Raw genomic sequence first — 14,888 nt, 5'->3', positions numbered from 1 at the left:
AGCCCAGCGTGTTCCAGGAACAGCAAGTACACCTGGAGCCCTGGTTTCTGGGGCGGCCTGGGGTCAGATGGTGGAGGATAACCCTAGAGAGGCAGTTGATGGCCAGATGGACACCCACCAAGGCCCCACCTCTTTCAGATGGTAGCTGCTCCAGGAACACGCCTCCTCCACCTTCTCTGTGTTGTGTGATTTCCCCTCTCTTTCTCAGTACTTCTAAGACTCACCTTTTCCATTCAGCCTTACCTGCTTCCAGGTTCAGTGCAGCCCCTAGCACCACTTGGGACTGGTCAGACGTCATCTGTCACCTGTCTGGGCTCAGCTTGTAAAGTCCTCCAGGATGGAGAACTCATAGAAGGCTCCTCTTGTAACCACATTTCAATAGCACTTTGCAAAGAGAGGGAGTTTTGTAAATGCACTTGCTTCACCAGGTAGATTTTAATTAGCAGATGAAGAGTAGTTCTGGGAGGAGCAGACTCAGTGATGGGAGAGCAGAACCCAGGTAGAGATCAGACACCTTTTCTTCCAGTGACCTCAAATGAGTCATCAGTCTCTTTGAACCTAATTTTCTGTATCACCAAGACAAGGGCCACCTGTTCCTGAGGACGTTCTGAGAAGCAGGGAGGAGGCTCAGGGACTTTGGGAGAAGGGTGCAGCCTAAAGGGAGCCTTTGTTTCCCTAACTGTGGCCGGGAAAGAACTTGTCGGGTTCTTATGGGCTTGTTTGCCTGCAGGGCTTGGAGTCTCTGAAGCTGCACCTCTTTCCTCTCCTCTCAGGAACAGAGCCCAAGACAGGGCTCTTTCACCAGCTCTGGTGTGTGGGTGTCACACTTCGGCCCCATTTATCAGGAGGTGGTGTGTACAGTGCTAACTCCACAGCTTTGGTGGTGACCCTCACAAACCCTGGCAGGAGGGAGCCTGGGGTCAGAGGGATTGACACACACCTATATCTCCCTGCCGGTAAGTGAGAGAGCTGAGACTGAGATGCAAGATTTTCTGACACCAACTCCAGGATCTTTTTACCATCTCACTCGGTAAAAATGCCCACTGGAGCATCTTTGGATGCAATGTGGCACCAGAAGGGAAAGATATGTAGAATCAAGAGCCCCACGGGAACGGATCATAAACCTTGCAAGTTTCCAACTTGACCAACTGTTAAGGAGGAGACAGAAGAGAGAACAGGGAGAGGAGTGGGGACCCCTTGGTGTGGGTGGGAGAGAACAGCTGGGTGTCAAGTGCAGAACTGGAGGTCTAGCAACAAAGTCTAGACCAGCAGAGAGAGGAAACAGAGGGGCATGGGAGGAGCATGGGCTGGGTTCATGGTTGTGAATGATCAGTCATGGCTGAGTCAATGCTGAGGGAGCAGCCACTGAGTAGAGGTTCAAAATTCAAATGGAGCACTGACTTTGCACAAAGCAAAACAGGGTTCCTGACTTCACAAAGAAGATGCTCTTGCTCTCTCTTTAATTATGCTTCCTGTGTCAGGAAGGGCGCCTGGGCATGATCAGTATGATTCCAGAATAAACGTCCCTGCTGGTCACACCCACACGGGAAGTCGAGATGGAGATACAAGACATGTCTTCACTTCTGCATCATTTAACCTGTCCTTCTCTGCAGAATCCACCTGGAAGGGCAGCTAGGAGTCTCACCCTCTCTTGGAATCTTTGTTTTCTCCTCCTTCACAGCCCTTTTGTCTTTGCATCCCAGAGGGGCTGCCTCAGAACCTCCCTGCCTGATGACTTCCTGATGCCTGAAAGCAGTGATGTTGGATCTTCCAAGCTTTAGATCTTCCACAGGAGCATCCACAACACAAAGAGATAACTCCCTTGTTTTCCTCTCTCTCATTGTATGACTTCACTATGCTATTATACCTGCAGAATTCTATCTAATATTTGGTTATATTAAAGACCTCTGTTATGGACAAAATGCTTCTGTTCCCCCCAAATTCATATGTTGAAGCCATAACCCACAAATGGTGGTATTTGGAGATGGGGCCTTTGGGAGGTAATTAGCACTAACTGAGGTCATGAGGGTGGGCACCATGATGCACTTAGTACCATTTTAAGAAGAGGAGCTTCTTCTTAGACCAGAGCTCCCTCTCTTTGACATGTGAGGACACAGTGAGAAGGTGACTGACTGTAAGCCAAGAAAAGCACTCTCACCAGGAACTGACCCTGCTGACAACTTGACTTCAGACTTCCAGCCTCCAGAACTGTGAGAAAAAAATATCTATTATTTAAGCCACCCAGTCTATTGTATTTTCTTATAACATCCTAAGATTGTAAGGCAAACTCCTCCCTCTAAAGGTAAGGGAAGAAGGGAAAAAAAGGAGTTTAAAGGTAAGGGATGATCCAGAAATGCTAATTCTTGAGAAGGTGCCAGACGGGAAGATATCTGACCACCTCTTCCATGAAGCCCTCCTTGATCTCCCCAGACTGACTGTGACTATGCTTGCCCACAAGCTCAGGTGATATGCCTGCAGTGTTGAGTGGCATTGATTTATGTGCCTATGTCCCTCTCAACTGACTCTGAGCTCCTTATGACTGGACCTTGCTTGTTTGTTCTCTCTGCACACAGCTGGCACATACTAGGGCCTCTCTAAGTGCCTGCTGAGTGGAACACATAGTACGAGGAACTCTAGGTTATGTCTCCCAGGATGTCACTTTCAGATGTAGACATCTCAGATCCAGCACAGCATCACAGTTAAAAGTTCTGGCCCTGGGCTTCCTTGGTGGTGCAGTGGTTGAGAGTCTGCCTGCCGATGCCGGAGACACGGGTTCGTGCTCCGGTCCGGGAAGATCCCACATGCTGCAGAGCGGCTGGGACCGTGAGCCATGGCCGCTGAGCCTGCACGCCCAGAGCCTGTGCTCTGCAATGGGAGAGGCCACAACAGAGAGGCCCGTGTACCGCAAAAAAAAAAAAAAAAAAAAAAAAGTGCTGGCCCTGCATGAGAATGCCTGGGTTGGAATCCACCTGCTCCCACTTAGCTGCTTGACCCTAAGCAAATTGCAGACTCTTGCTAAGTCTTAGTTTCTAAGACTCTTAACACACAGGTAGGAAGGATGCTTACTTCCTAAGGGTGCGGTGCCATCAGCTGAGATTATCCATGAAAATAGTACTAGGTCCAGAGTCAATACTCAGTAAACCTCAGCTATTATTAGTTTTCGAGGAGTCAAAGGTGGGTGAGATTGCTTTGTGAGATGACCAGGGATACAGAGGAGGCTAGTCTTGAATTGACCTTAGAAGATGGAGGTGGATAGTACCCAGTACTTGGTACATGATAGCACCTGGCATACATTTGCTTATTTAATTCTTGGCACAAGTCTTCAAGGAAGGGATTATCATCTCCTTGGTAAAGATGAACAGACCAAGGCTCAGGGAAGTTGTGAAAACCTGCCCAAGATCACACAGCTAATAAATTACAGAGTCGGGGCTTGAAGTCAAGTTTATCTGCCCCCAGCATAAGGCACCATAGGCACAGGCAAAGTTTCAGGAGCAGGAAAGCCCAAGGTCATTCAGACTGGCTACAAGAGAAGGTGCCTGTAAAGGGAGGAGAACAGATGCGGGACAGAAAAGGCAGGTGGTGCCAGGGGAGCTCTCCAATGCCAGGCAGGTCTTGTTCCATAAATATTAGAATGACATTTCAAGGGTGGGAACAGGGAAGAAAGCAGACAAAATGGGTGGAAAGAGGCCTAGATTGTTGTGTAGTCCCTGTCATTTATCGTCACAGATCTCAGCAGTGTCATATCCACAGGAGCCGGGGTGGTCAAGAGAGTGCTTGGTGCTGGCCACTCCTCAACTGTGTGCTCCAAAAATGCCTGCCTTTGTCTTGTGTCCACTGCTGCTGTTTGTAGAATTTCCAACTCACATTTCAGCATCTGAATGCTCTGCAAACAGCAGCCGGGCCCAGTTAGGAGGGAGAGGATGCCCACAAGAATACAGTTAAAGAAGCTACCACCTCTTCTAAGGATGCCCTGAGCTCTGAGAGGGCCTCTGTCCTAACAGGTTATGTCCAAGGATTCAAAGCAACTCTCCCAGCATTGCCACTACTCAGGAACAAACCTTGCACAAGTGCCTCACTGCCCCCTTCCCCCACCAGGACTTCAGTTCCCTTTTGTAAAATCCAGAGAATAGAGCGCCATCTGCTTGAACCCATCTGCTGTATCAAGCAAGCACGTGTTTGTGAAAAGTGCAAAATCAGCATCCAAGCAATAAATTTGCCACCCTGATACTTTCTTCCTCCTGTCTCTACCTTAAAGTTGACTTGATTAAATTTAATAATTACGTTCAATCTGAAAAACACATATAGGACACCAAAATAAGCACTGGACATGTAAAAGTGAATGAGAAAAGTTTGTCCTTAAATATCGCTCTCGTTAATAGAGGAATTCCAGACCTGAGCAAATATGGTGGTGGGCAACCCGGATGTCATTGGTCGTCTGAGATTCTTCCCATGTTGCACCCATTACTTGTGATGCCACCATGTGAGCATTTTCTATATGCAAGGCACTGGCTAATTTCCTTACCTTTGTTATTTTATTTAATCTTTAAAACAATCTTGTCTCAGCGATTCTAAAACCAAAGCTCATCAAAAGATCACCCAGCTATGAAGTGGCACAGTCAGAATTCTAACCATGAACACACACCCAGAAACCTTTCTTCTGCCAATCAGTTTTACAATGAGCAAGTTCCCCTCCTCGCACCCCTCCTCCCCACTCCCCATCCACATGGCTGCACTATTGCAGGCCCCCATCATTTTTCACAGAGTTGATGTAAATAACCAGTACCCTGGTTTCCCTTGCTACTTTCCAATCCATCTCCGCATGGCTACTAGAGTGAGCCTTCTCAGTAGATATAATCATGTCACTAGTGTTCAAAACTCTAAATTGCTTTCTTTGTCCCCAAGGTCTAAATTCCTTGACATGTCATGCAAAGCCCTTTCTGATCTTAGTTTTACAAACCCCTTTCAGTGCCCCCTGAATACTCAAGCCAAGCAAACAGGACCACGGGTATGACCCCACCCATCAACGCTTCTCCGAGTCTCTATGATGGAATTCCATTCTCCCCTCATCTATCTAACAAAACCCTACTCTTGACTAAAAATTGAGGGTTTCCTCTTATAGGAAACCTCTCTGAGCCATCACAGGCCCCGTTAACCAACCCACCCCTGTACTGTCTACTGTAATAGTTACTTCTATTATGAGGAAGTTGATCTAATGAACAGTGACAGCAGGATGCCCCTGACATGAGATGGGACAAGGGAAGGAGCATTTATCTATGGTTGGTCCTGGTCTTGAGGAATACATCATGGAAGAGGTGGGATTTCAATGGATTTCAAAGAAAGAATTGGATGCACTGAGGTCACTGTGCTCTGAATTCCCAGCTGTCACCATGGAGAATGTCAATATTGAAGGCCGTCAAGTAGGAAGAAGACAAAGTCCCTTAAACAAACTCTGGGCAGAAGGATGGTGGTGTCTTTTGTTCTCCAGGTTGGGCTGCTGGCTCATCTGGCAACGAGCCAGGTGTCCCTCAGCACGTTGACATTTTAAGAGATCTGGCAGCAGCAGCAAGTGTGGGTGAATTTTACATTTACTAAGACTCTCTCCCTCCAGAAAGATCAAGTTCCAGCCATCAGGGAGGGGGCTGTGGACATTGTCACTTTACTGACTAAGGGCATCGTTTGTTGCCTAGGAAAACAAACACCGACGTTCTCACTTTGCCTCCAGCAGCCCTGGGACTCTCACTGAACAGCGTTACCTGGGGTGTTTTTCTTTGACCAACCAGAAACAGGTTCCTTGAGCCCTGACTTGGCCAGTCAGAGGCGAAGAGAACAAAGAAACAACCATCATCATCCCCTCGCTCTGTATCTTCTAGGAGCCTCTGTAAGATTACAGAACCATCTGCTGTTTGGTCCTCTCTAACTTTAAGCCTACCAAATAATTCCTCATTCCCAGGAAGACAATCCTCTGCTTCCACAATTCTTCTTTTAATCTTACTGCAACCTGTCTTTTCCCCCCACTTTTTAAATGTCCACTGTATACCTCTTACTACAATCCCTCAATCTTAGTCCAAATAAGCACTTACTTTGTTGGGTTTCAGGAATTTTGAATACGTATCGACTGTAATTGTATCTTCTGCCCCTAAACACATCTTTTTAAAGGCTTAGGTTTTGTTAAGATCAACTCTTCTAGTCTCTCTTTTACAGTCAGTGCTTCTGCCCCTTTTAGAATATGGGTCTTGCTAGAAGGGTTATTAATTCCCTGCCACTGAGGGTGGATTAGGCCATCTGTCATGGATCCTCACCTGATAATGATAAGTTAACAACAGCTACCACTGATCATGGGCTTGGTACTGGCCAGACGCTGGACATGGCTCCTGTCCTGAATTCATGATTTCATTCATTGCTACAATGAGTCTGAACTCAGTATCACTATTGTTTCCACTGTACAGGTGTGAGAACGAGGCTCAGAGGGGCTACATGACATGTGGAAGATCAGACAGTTAGTGAATGTCAGAATCTACCAGCCTCTGAAGCCAAAGGTCAGGGTCCCACACGATCTTGTATCTTGAGCTTTTGCTGATGGCTGTTTTTATTTCTTCTTCTTCTTAAGAAAATTACAATAAATAAAGACAGAAGATAAGATCTGAGAGACAAAAATATTGGACACCCTGAAATTGTCCTCTCCCCTTCTTTAGGGCCTCCCAGCAGGAGTGAAATTCAATTTCCTTAGCTAAATCCATTTGAATTCATTTTCAGGTGTTAAAATTGGACAAGCGGCTATAACAACGCACTCCAATGAGGTCCGGGACTGCAGCCGCCTGCATGCCTGCCATGGTCTTATTTTGTTCCTCTCCCGTTTGCCTGGTGTGATTTGTCCTTTAGAAACCAGCCTCATCTGGGAATAGTGGGCATTTGTTAATTACCTTTACAGAGCCAGCAGATGGTGCAGAAAGCACTGTATTGTCTGTGGACCCAAGCCAAAAAAGAGAGAGGGAGAGAGAGAGGCATCTGTTTATTTGTTTAATTTCTTCGCAAGGAAATGGTGGGTATAAAAATAAAACTGGCTGCCACTAGACATTTCAACATGAGGAACACTTCTGCTGTCGCATACAATGGTTTAAAATAAAATGCTCTTTTAGTCCCCAAAGCTTTGGCAATTCAAAGAAGCATCTGAAACCAGGAACTGGCCGTGTTGGACTCATTGAGGATCCATTAGCTAGTCTTAGATGCTGGCCACACTTACCTGTCGAGGGAAAGAAAACTGCCCCATCTCAGCCCTGATCTTTAGGAAGAGGACCACCCAGCAAAGTGGATCCCACATGAAGTCTCTCACTATGTGCTCCCACCCACTTCTCCACTAGCCAAAGGCCAGGTCCACCCACTTCTCCACTAGCCAAAGGCCAAGCGAGTTTCATATTAATAGAGGATAATGGCCACTCTTTCTACACATTTGACGGTAGGAGTTCAGAGTATAAATCTGCACCACTGTCCCTAGAATCAGAGAATAGTCCAGATGGAATGGCCCTTAAAACAATCCCAGTTGAACCCCCTCCTTTCAGAGATTAGGACACTGAGACTCAGAGCAGGAAAGGGCTTTATTCCAAGTCACCAAGCTTATTTAGTGGCAGAGCCAGAATCAGAATTGAGGTACACACGTCTCTCAGCTTGGTGCCCTCCTCCCCCAAACTCCACCAGGTGAGAAGAGGGGAAAGGATGGTCTGAGAAGACTACGTGGGCTACATGAGCAAAGTCTAAGAAACTGCCTGCTTTATATATAGTAGTGTGTATATAAAATAGCTAACTAATAAGGATCTACTGTACAGCTTAATACTGACAGTACTGTACTGGAACTCTACTCAATACTCTATAATGAGCTATGTAGGAGAAGAATCTAAAACAGAGTGGACATATGTGTATGTATAAGTGATTCACTTTGCTGTGCAGCAGAAACTAACACAACATTGTAAATCAACTATACTCCAATTAAAAAAAGCAAGCAAGCAAGCAAGCAAGAAAGAAAGAAAGAAAGAAAAAGAGAAAGAAAGAAAGAAAAAAAGAAAGAAAGAAAGAAAGAAACTGCCGGCTGTAGAAGGGCCCTAATGGTCACACACATGGAGGTAGGCAGGCACGTGACTTTGAGAAACTTTAAATGGTGTAGAATGACAAGGGTACTGAATGTGGGAAATAGGTCAAGAAAGGTTGTTTGGGGCCCAACTGTGAAGGGGTCTTGTCATAAAGATGTGGAACCAACAGATGTAAGCAGGGATAGTCATGGTTGGGCCTGTGGCCAATACGGTGATAATATGAGGACAGCCTGATGGGGGACAAGATTGGGGCAGGGGTGTTACTGGGAGAAAAACAAAAAGGGCCTGACTCAGGGCAGTGGCATTGGAGATCAAGAGGTTTTATCTCCCCTCACTCCACAGGAACTTCTCTGATCAATGTCACCAATTATCTTGAGCTTGCCAAATCCAGTGGTCATTTATTTGGCCTGACCTTTCTCAGCACAGTTAACCATTACCTTCTTCTTCAGATGCTTTCTTTTCTTAGGTTCCAGGACACTACACTCTACTGATTTTCCTCCTTCCTTAGGGGCCAGTCTTGGCCCAGCTTCCTCTGCTGTGTCTCTAAAGGTGATGACCACATGGCTGCCTCCTGGGCTTCTTCCTCTTCATCCTGACTCTTCCAGAGGCTTTAAACATCAACTTTGAACCAACAGCTTCAAATTTTATTTCTCTAGCACTGATCTTTGCCTTCACATACATGCATATATCCAACAGCTTACTACTTAAAAACCAAATGGATCTCTGGAGCACAGAGTTAGATAAATGAAAATCCTCCATTCATGACACAATGTCAGAGTCAATTCATACAATGAACACCCTTGAGCCCACAGGGCAACTCCAGAGCTAGATCTTTTTATACTTATTCATGTGCTTTTTACCTGTTTATTCCCTGGTCCTTCTCACCCTGAAGTAACCATTGTTCTATATTTTACATTTGTCATTTCCTTTTTTTTCTTTTTTTTAAACACAGTTTTATCACATATATATGTATGCCTAAAGGAGATATCTTTTGTTTTCAGTGGCTACTGAATTGTATTGAAAAGGTGTCATGCCGTATGTGGTTATGTTTCTAAGATCCATCCATCTGGTTCCATGTAGCCTCAACCAATCATTTCAACTTCTATATAATATTCCATTGTTTAAATATACCACCATGTATGTATCCATTTTCCTGTCAATAGGCATTTGGATTGTCTCTAGATTGTTATTAAAATGAGCATCATTATGAGCATCTTGTCACATCTGCTGACACATATATGTAAGAGATTCATTTAAGGGTGTACCTAGGATTGAATGGCTCCTTCACTTGAGATATGAATGTTCAATGTTACATCATTATGCCAAACTGTTTTACACAATGATTATACTAGTTCACATTCCCACTAGCACTGTGTATGCATCCTTACTGCTCCACATTAACACTTGGTTTTGTTAGACTTTTAAATTTTTGTCAGTTATATGAATATAAAATCACATCTCGTTAAGATCTTGATTTGCATTTCCCTGATTGCCCATGAGGTTGAGCAGCTCTTCACAAGTTTATTACATATATTTATTTTTGTTAGTACTATGTCTTTCCATGTCTTTTGCTTATTTTTTATATTGGTTTGTTCATCATATTATTATTGCATTGTAAGAATTCTTTATATGTTTTGATATTTTGTATCTTTTTATATCAATCCTTTGTCTGGTATATCTAGAATATATATTCCAGTTTGTAATTTGACTTTTCATTTTCTTTAATGTGTCTTTCTTTGATCAACAAAATTTCTTAATTATTACATTCTTAAATTTGTCAGTCTCTTATACTTAGTGCTTTTTTAGCTTTAATTTTTTCCTTGTCCTGAAGTGAGAAAGATATTCTTCACTATATTACATAAGAGTTTGAAAGTTTAATTCATCTGAAATTCATTTTTGGTATGGTGTCAGGTAGTGATCCAATTTCACCTTTTTCCTCCCACTATAAGTGACCATTTTAACAGCACCCTTTGATAAGTACCATCTCATCTCCCCACTGATCTGACATACTATCCCTATCCATATATTATATTCTCTATATATGTGTGCTTTAGTTTCTTGGATCTCTATTCTATTCCAATGGGGTGAATAAATTTTATTGTTTTGTCCATCCAACATTCCTTTCCTTTCATTCTGGTAATAGATTCTTTCATTCCTTTTTAGAGACTGCCCCTTCCTTACCTACTGGCCTTCCCACAGATGTGGACATATGACCCAGGCTGGACAGCTAGCAGTCTCCACCTTCTGAACAAGGTGACTAGGTTAAAATTGGTCACCTGATTAATTAAGAAGCCAAGATAACAGAAAGCACAGAAGATGAATGAGAACAGAGGTAACTGCTTGATGATAGCTTTGAGCACCTGGATCCAGCCATGCCTGAAGCAAGTGACCCTTTGCACCTTCCAATTACATAAGCCAGTGGATGCTCCTTGTTGTTAAGTATGATTAAGGAAGGTTTTATCTCTTGCAATTAACACACATAGATGGCCACAGCAGCATCTACTTGCAGATGAATCAAGAGAATACCTATGGGCAGAGTCAATATTTTCCTCAATCTATCTCCCTCTGCTCCCATCCAAAGACAAATAGGAGATAGATCAAGTTCTCAAAACTCTGAGGAACAGGTGTTTTGAGTCCTTTTTAAAATATAGAACACATTATTTAGGTAAATTCAATGCTGAAATCTCATATAGAGAACACATAAAAGTGGCATTGCCGTGGTTGAAGAAGGGCTGAGGACCCACACAAGCCTCCCGTGCTGGCCCAACAGCAGTTTCCCCTTCCATAGTATATGAATGCTACGATCTTAGCCTGGAGAATTTCCTTAGCAGATCTTACTAGGCCATTAAAAAGCCGAAAAAAGGATTTTGATTTTAGAGTGGGTGACTTTAGGCTGTTCAGTCTGGGAATAACAGATAACAGGGCAGTTATCTTTGGAAGCCGTTCTTAATCCATGACAGTAAAAGATGTCATCAGCATGGGGGGAATGCTGACTTTTCTGTTCTCCTGAGCAGAGGGAGAGGAAGCAGAGAGGCTTTTTGCTAGACTGAGAGTAATAGCAGAGCTGGGGAACCTGGGAATAGCTGCATCGGGTTTCATTGTCCCTTCACTCTGCCTCCACATTTATGACTTTCTCTCCTCCTGTCTCCATGGCTTCAGCAATCTCCTAGTGAGAGGGTACAAATCAGCCAGTCTTTGCAGTTCTGTTTGAAGTCAGATCTTCCCAGGAGAACTCACTTATCAGCTGGGATCCCTCTACCCCTTGAAATCTTGGTAACTTGATTCAAATCCCATAATCCTATGGTCAGTGGGATTCCAAAATCCTCCCCGACATTTATTTATCTTTGAAGTACTTAAACTGTGCCAGACTCCCCTGCCTTGGGAAAAATATGGAAGGCTTATGGGAAAATCTGAAGGTGAAACAAACCTGAGAGGGAATGACAATAGGATAAATGATAGAATCAAAATTCAACATGACCTTGAGAGATAAAAGCCAAGGTGATATCAGCATTATGAGATTGGACAGGGAGAAAGGCAAGATTCTCCATTTCAAGTTTTTTATTTTTATTTAAAGATAGAATGGATGAATGTATATATATATATATATATATATATATATATATATATATATATATATATATATGGCTATGCTTAAAAATAAGAAACAGAAATCTCCTTGGATGGAGGAAGACAGTATTGATTATGATCCAGCCCCTCCTTAGTGGGGGGTTACCACATGGTCAAACCCACAGGGGGCTCCCCCAATCCAGGACACAGACTTGGCAAAAGGAAAGTATTTTGTTTCAAAAACTCAGTTGGAAATAAAGCATTTAGGAGACGCAAGACCTAGTTTAGATTATGCTTTTCCACCATCCACAGGTAAGAGTCAAAATACCCTAGCACAGCATATGAGCCTCTATGTCTTCTTTCTATTTACTTTCCATTATTAACTCCATGATTGCTTCTCATGTGGATAAACCAAGCTTGCAACAAAACAACTATTTAGAAAGCTAACAAAATAGGCAATAATAGCAATAAGACTGTAATTTCCAGATCAAAGGAAGTGATAGGCCTGAATTACTTTGCATTGATTAAACCTTATCTGGAGTTTGTTCTGTGTACATCTCTAGGCCTTATGTTTTCTAAAAACACAATGACAGAGGGGGAAACAATCCAGCATGAGGAGATCACCAACAGATGCAAAAGTGCACCTTGTGAGACCTGGTTACATTATGCTCAGAGAAATCTTTAAGCTCCCTTGATTGCTATTTTCAAATGTTTGTAAGGAAAATGTAGGTGATGGAGCAGCAGACTTATTTCAGAAGAAGAACTTACGGCCAATGCGTGAAACTTGCAGGAAATTGGACTTAGCTCTGCGTAAGCACTAACCTTCAAAGGAATTGACTGTTGGGAACTACGACAAGCTTTCTATACCTGGGAGTGTCCATCTACAGAGACGTACTCGGCGCCCAAGAGGTGACCCTATGCATGGAAGAGTTTAACTTATTTGAAATGTAACCCTCTCTTAATGACTGTCAGCAGGTTTCAGGATTTCTTAGAGGTCCAGAAGTGTTGAAAATAACTGGAGTTTTCAAGAATAGAGAAATAAGGGAGAGGAGGATATGAGGAAGATGGGATTAGCATTAGAGAAACTCTGAAATCTGTTAAATGGTCTTTCTAGAACCTCCATTTCCTCTTTCTTGACCAGTGATATACTCTCCCCATCCTCCATGCTATTGTCTTGTACCACTTTCAAAATACTCCTTAATTAAAGGGTTAGTAATAATTCATACTAACAAGTAAGTTACTTAGAGACATCCACAGTCTTTTCTGCCTAGAGCCATTGCTTACCAGTAAGTGAGAAAAGCTAACTAATAGACTATAAGTCAAGTTATTAACCATTTGCAGGGGTGAGATGAAGTGTTATGTTTGGGGGTACGTATACTAAAGTTGATGACAAATAACAGAAATGGCCTCTATCTAACTTCAGCACAAAATGAATCCATTTGAAGAACACTGGGGAAGCTCACCAAAATGAGGATCATCAACCAAGCCTCAGGAAAGACATGAACCAGGGAAGCCTTGGGGGCCTGGGAAGTAAGAACAAGTGAACCTTCTCTACCATGGCTGCTGCCAGGAAACTCAGCTCTAACTGCTGTCCTTCGCCACCATATCTGTGTATGTCAACTTAATATTCGAATTCCCAAAAGACAGAAGATGATGGTGGATCTTGGGTCCTGTGACTACATTGGGGGCTAGGAGAGAAGAGTCTGATGCCGGGTGCTGGTAGAAGTGTGAAGGTAAGACAACCAGATGTAGGAAAAGCCATAACAGAGGGATGGAAATTCTTCCCAGCAACCTGAGATCACATCACACAAGTGAAGTTTTGAGAGTTGCCTCATGTCACCAACAAGTCCAATCCCATGACCATTATGCTCAGAACCCTTGAGTGCCTCCCAGGTTCCAACAGGTGAAACTCAAATTCCATAGCAGGTATCCATGACCCATGCGCTCTTGCCCTTGGCCACTTTCACTGGCCAAATGACCACCGAGTGGCCCTTCTGATTGACAGCCCAGCCACAGTGCACCAGTGAGCATTCCTAGTCCTAGCACCCCTCTCCATGCAGCATCCTTCTGACTCTTGTCGGCTTTGAGAGGTCCTATTTGCCCTCACAGATGACGGGACAAGGTAACTGGCGGCATCCACAAAGTACCTGCTCTGTTTGGTATTTTCACTGACTCTGGTTTTATTTTTGAGGTTTACAGTATTATGGAATGTATTTCCCGTGAGCCACCTCATATCTTTGGTGGCATGAGGCAGAATGTAAACAGGTAGGGCCCTTTGGAGCAGCAGAGCTGGGGCAGAAGTCAGGGTGATCTCCCTCTCCTTTCTTCCACTTCCAGGTCAGAATAAATGCAGCTTCAAGTTACCTTCCACATAGTAGGTGCTCGATAAATACTTACTTGGTAATCTACTGAGAGCAGAGGGCTTTTACTCCTTATGACCAATGACCAGGGCCAGATCCAGGTCTCAGGGGGTCAGAGGCTTACTCACTTTGCCTGGCCCTCTAAGGAAAAGAATATGAAGATATATTACTTTTGCAGTTTTCACGAAAACAGACAGCGGGAGAAATACCTTATAATAGCCTTGTGTCAGAGAGAGAACTGAGGCAGATATTTCTTACCTCCTCTGCTTATACCCACCCACATCATTTAACAGAAAAGAACCAGGTAAGGAGAAGGTTTAGCCTTTACTATGCCTTTGCTGTGTGCCAGCATCTCATTTCAGCCTCACTACACTGTGAAGGTGAATGTATAATTTTCCTGTGGCTGCCATAACAAATGATCACAAACTTGGTGGCTTAAAGCAACAGAAATTTATCCTTAAACAAAAATCAGGGTGTTGGTGGAGACATGCTTTTCTATAGAGGCTCTAACGGAGAATCTGTTCCAAGCCTCTTCCAGCTGCTGCTGGCTGCTGGCATTCTTTGGTTTGTGGCAACATCCCTCCAAGCTCTGTCTTTACATCCACCTTCTCCTCTGTGTGTTTCTTATAGGGACACTTGTCACTGGATTTCAGGCCCACCCAGATAATCCCAGATGACTTAATCTCCAGATCCTAAATTTAATTTTACCTGCAAAGACCCTTTTTTAAAATAAGGTTACATCCACAGGTTCCAAGAATTAGGATATGGACATAACTTTTTTTTTTTTTTTACACCATTTTTTTTATTAGTTTCTGCTTTATAACAAAGTGAATCAGTCATACATACACATCTGTTCCCACATCCCTTCCCTATTGCATCT

Source organism: Hyperoodon ampullatus (assembly GCF_949752795.1).
Source record: "Hyperoodon ampullatus genome assembly, chromosome: 1".
Taxonomy (NCBI): Eukaryota; Metazoa; Chordata; class Mammalia; order Artiodactyla; family Ziphiidae; genus Hyperoodon; species Hyperoodon ampullatus.
This window is presented reverse-complemented; position numbering follows the sequence as displayed.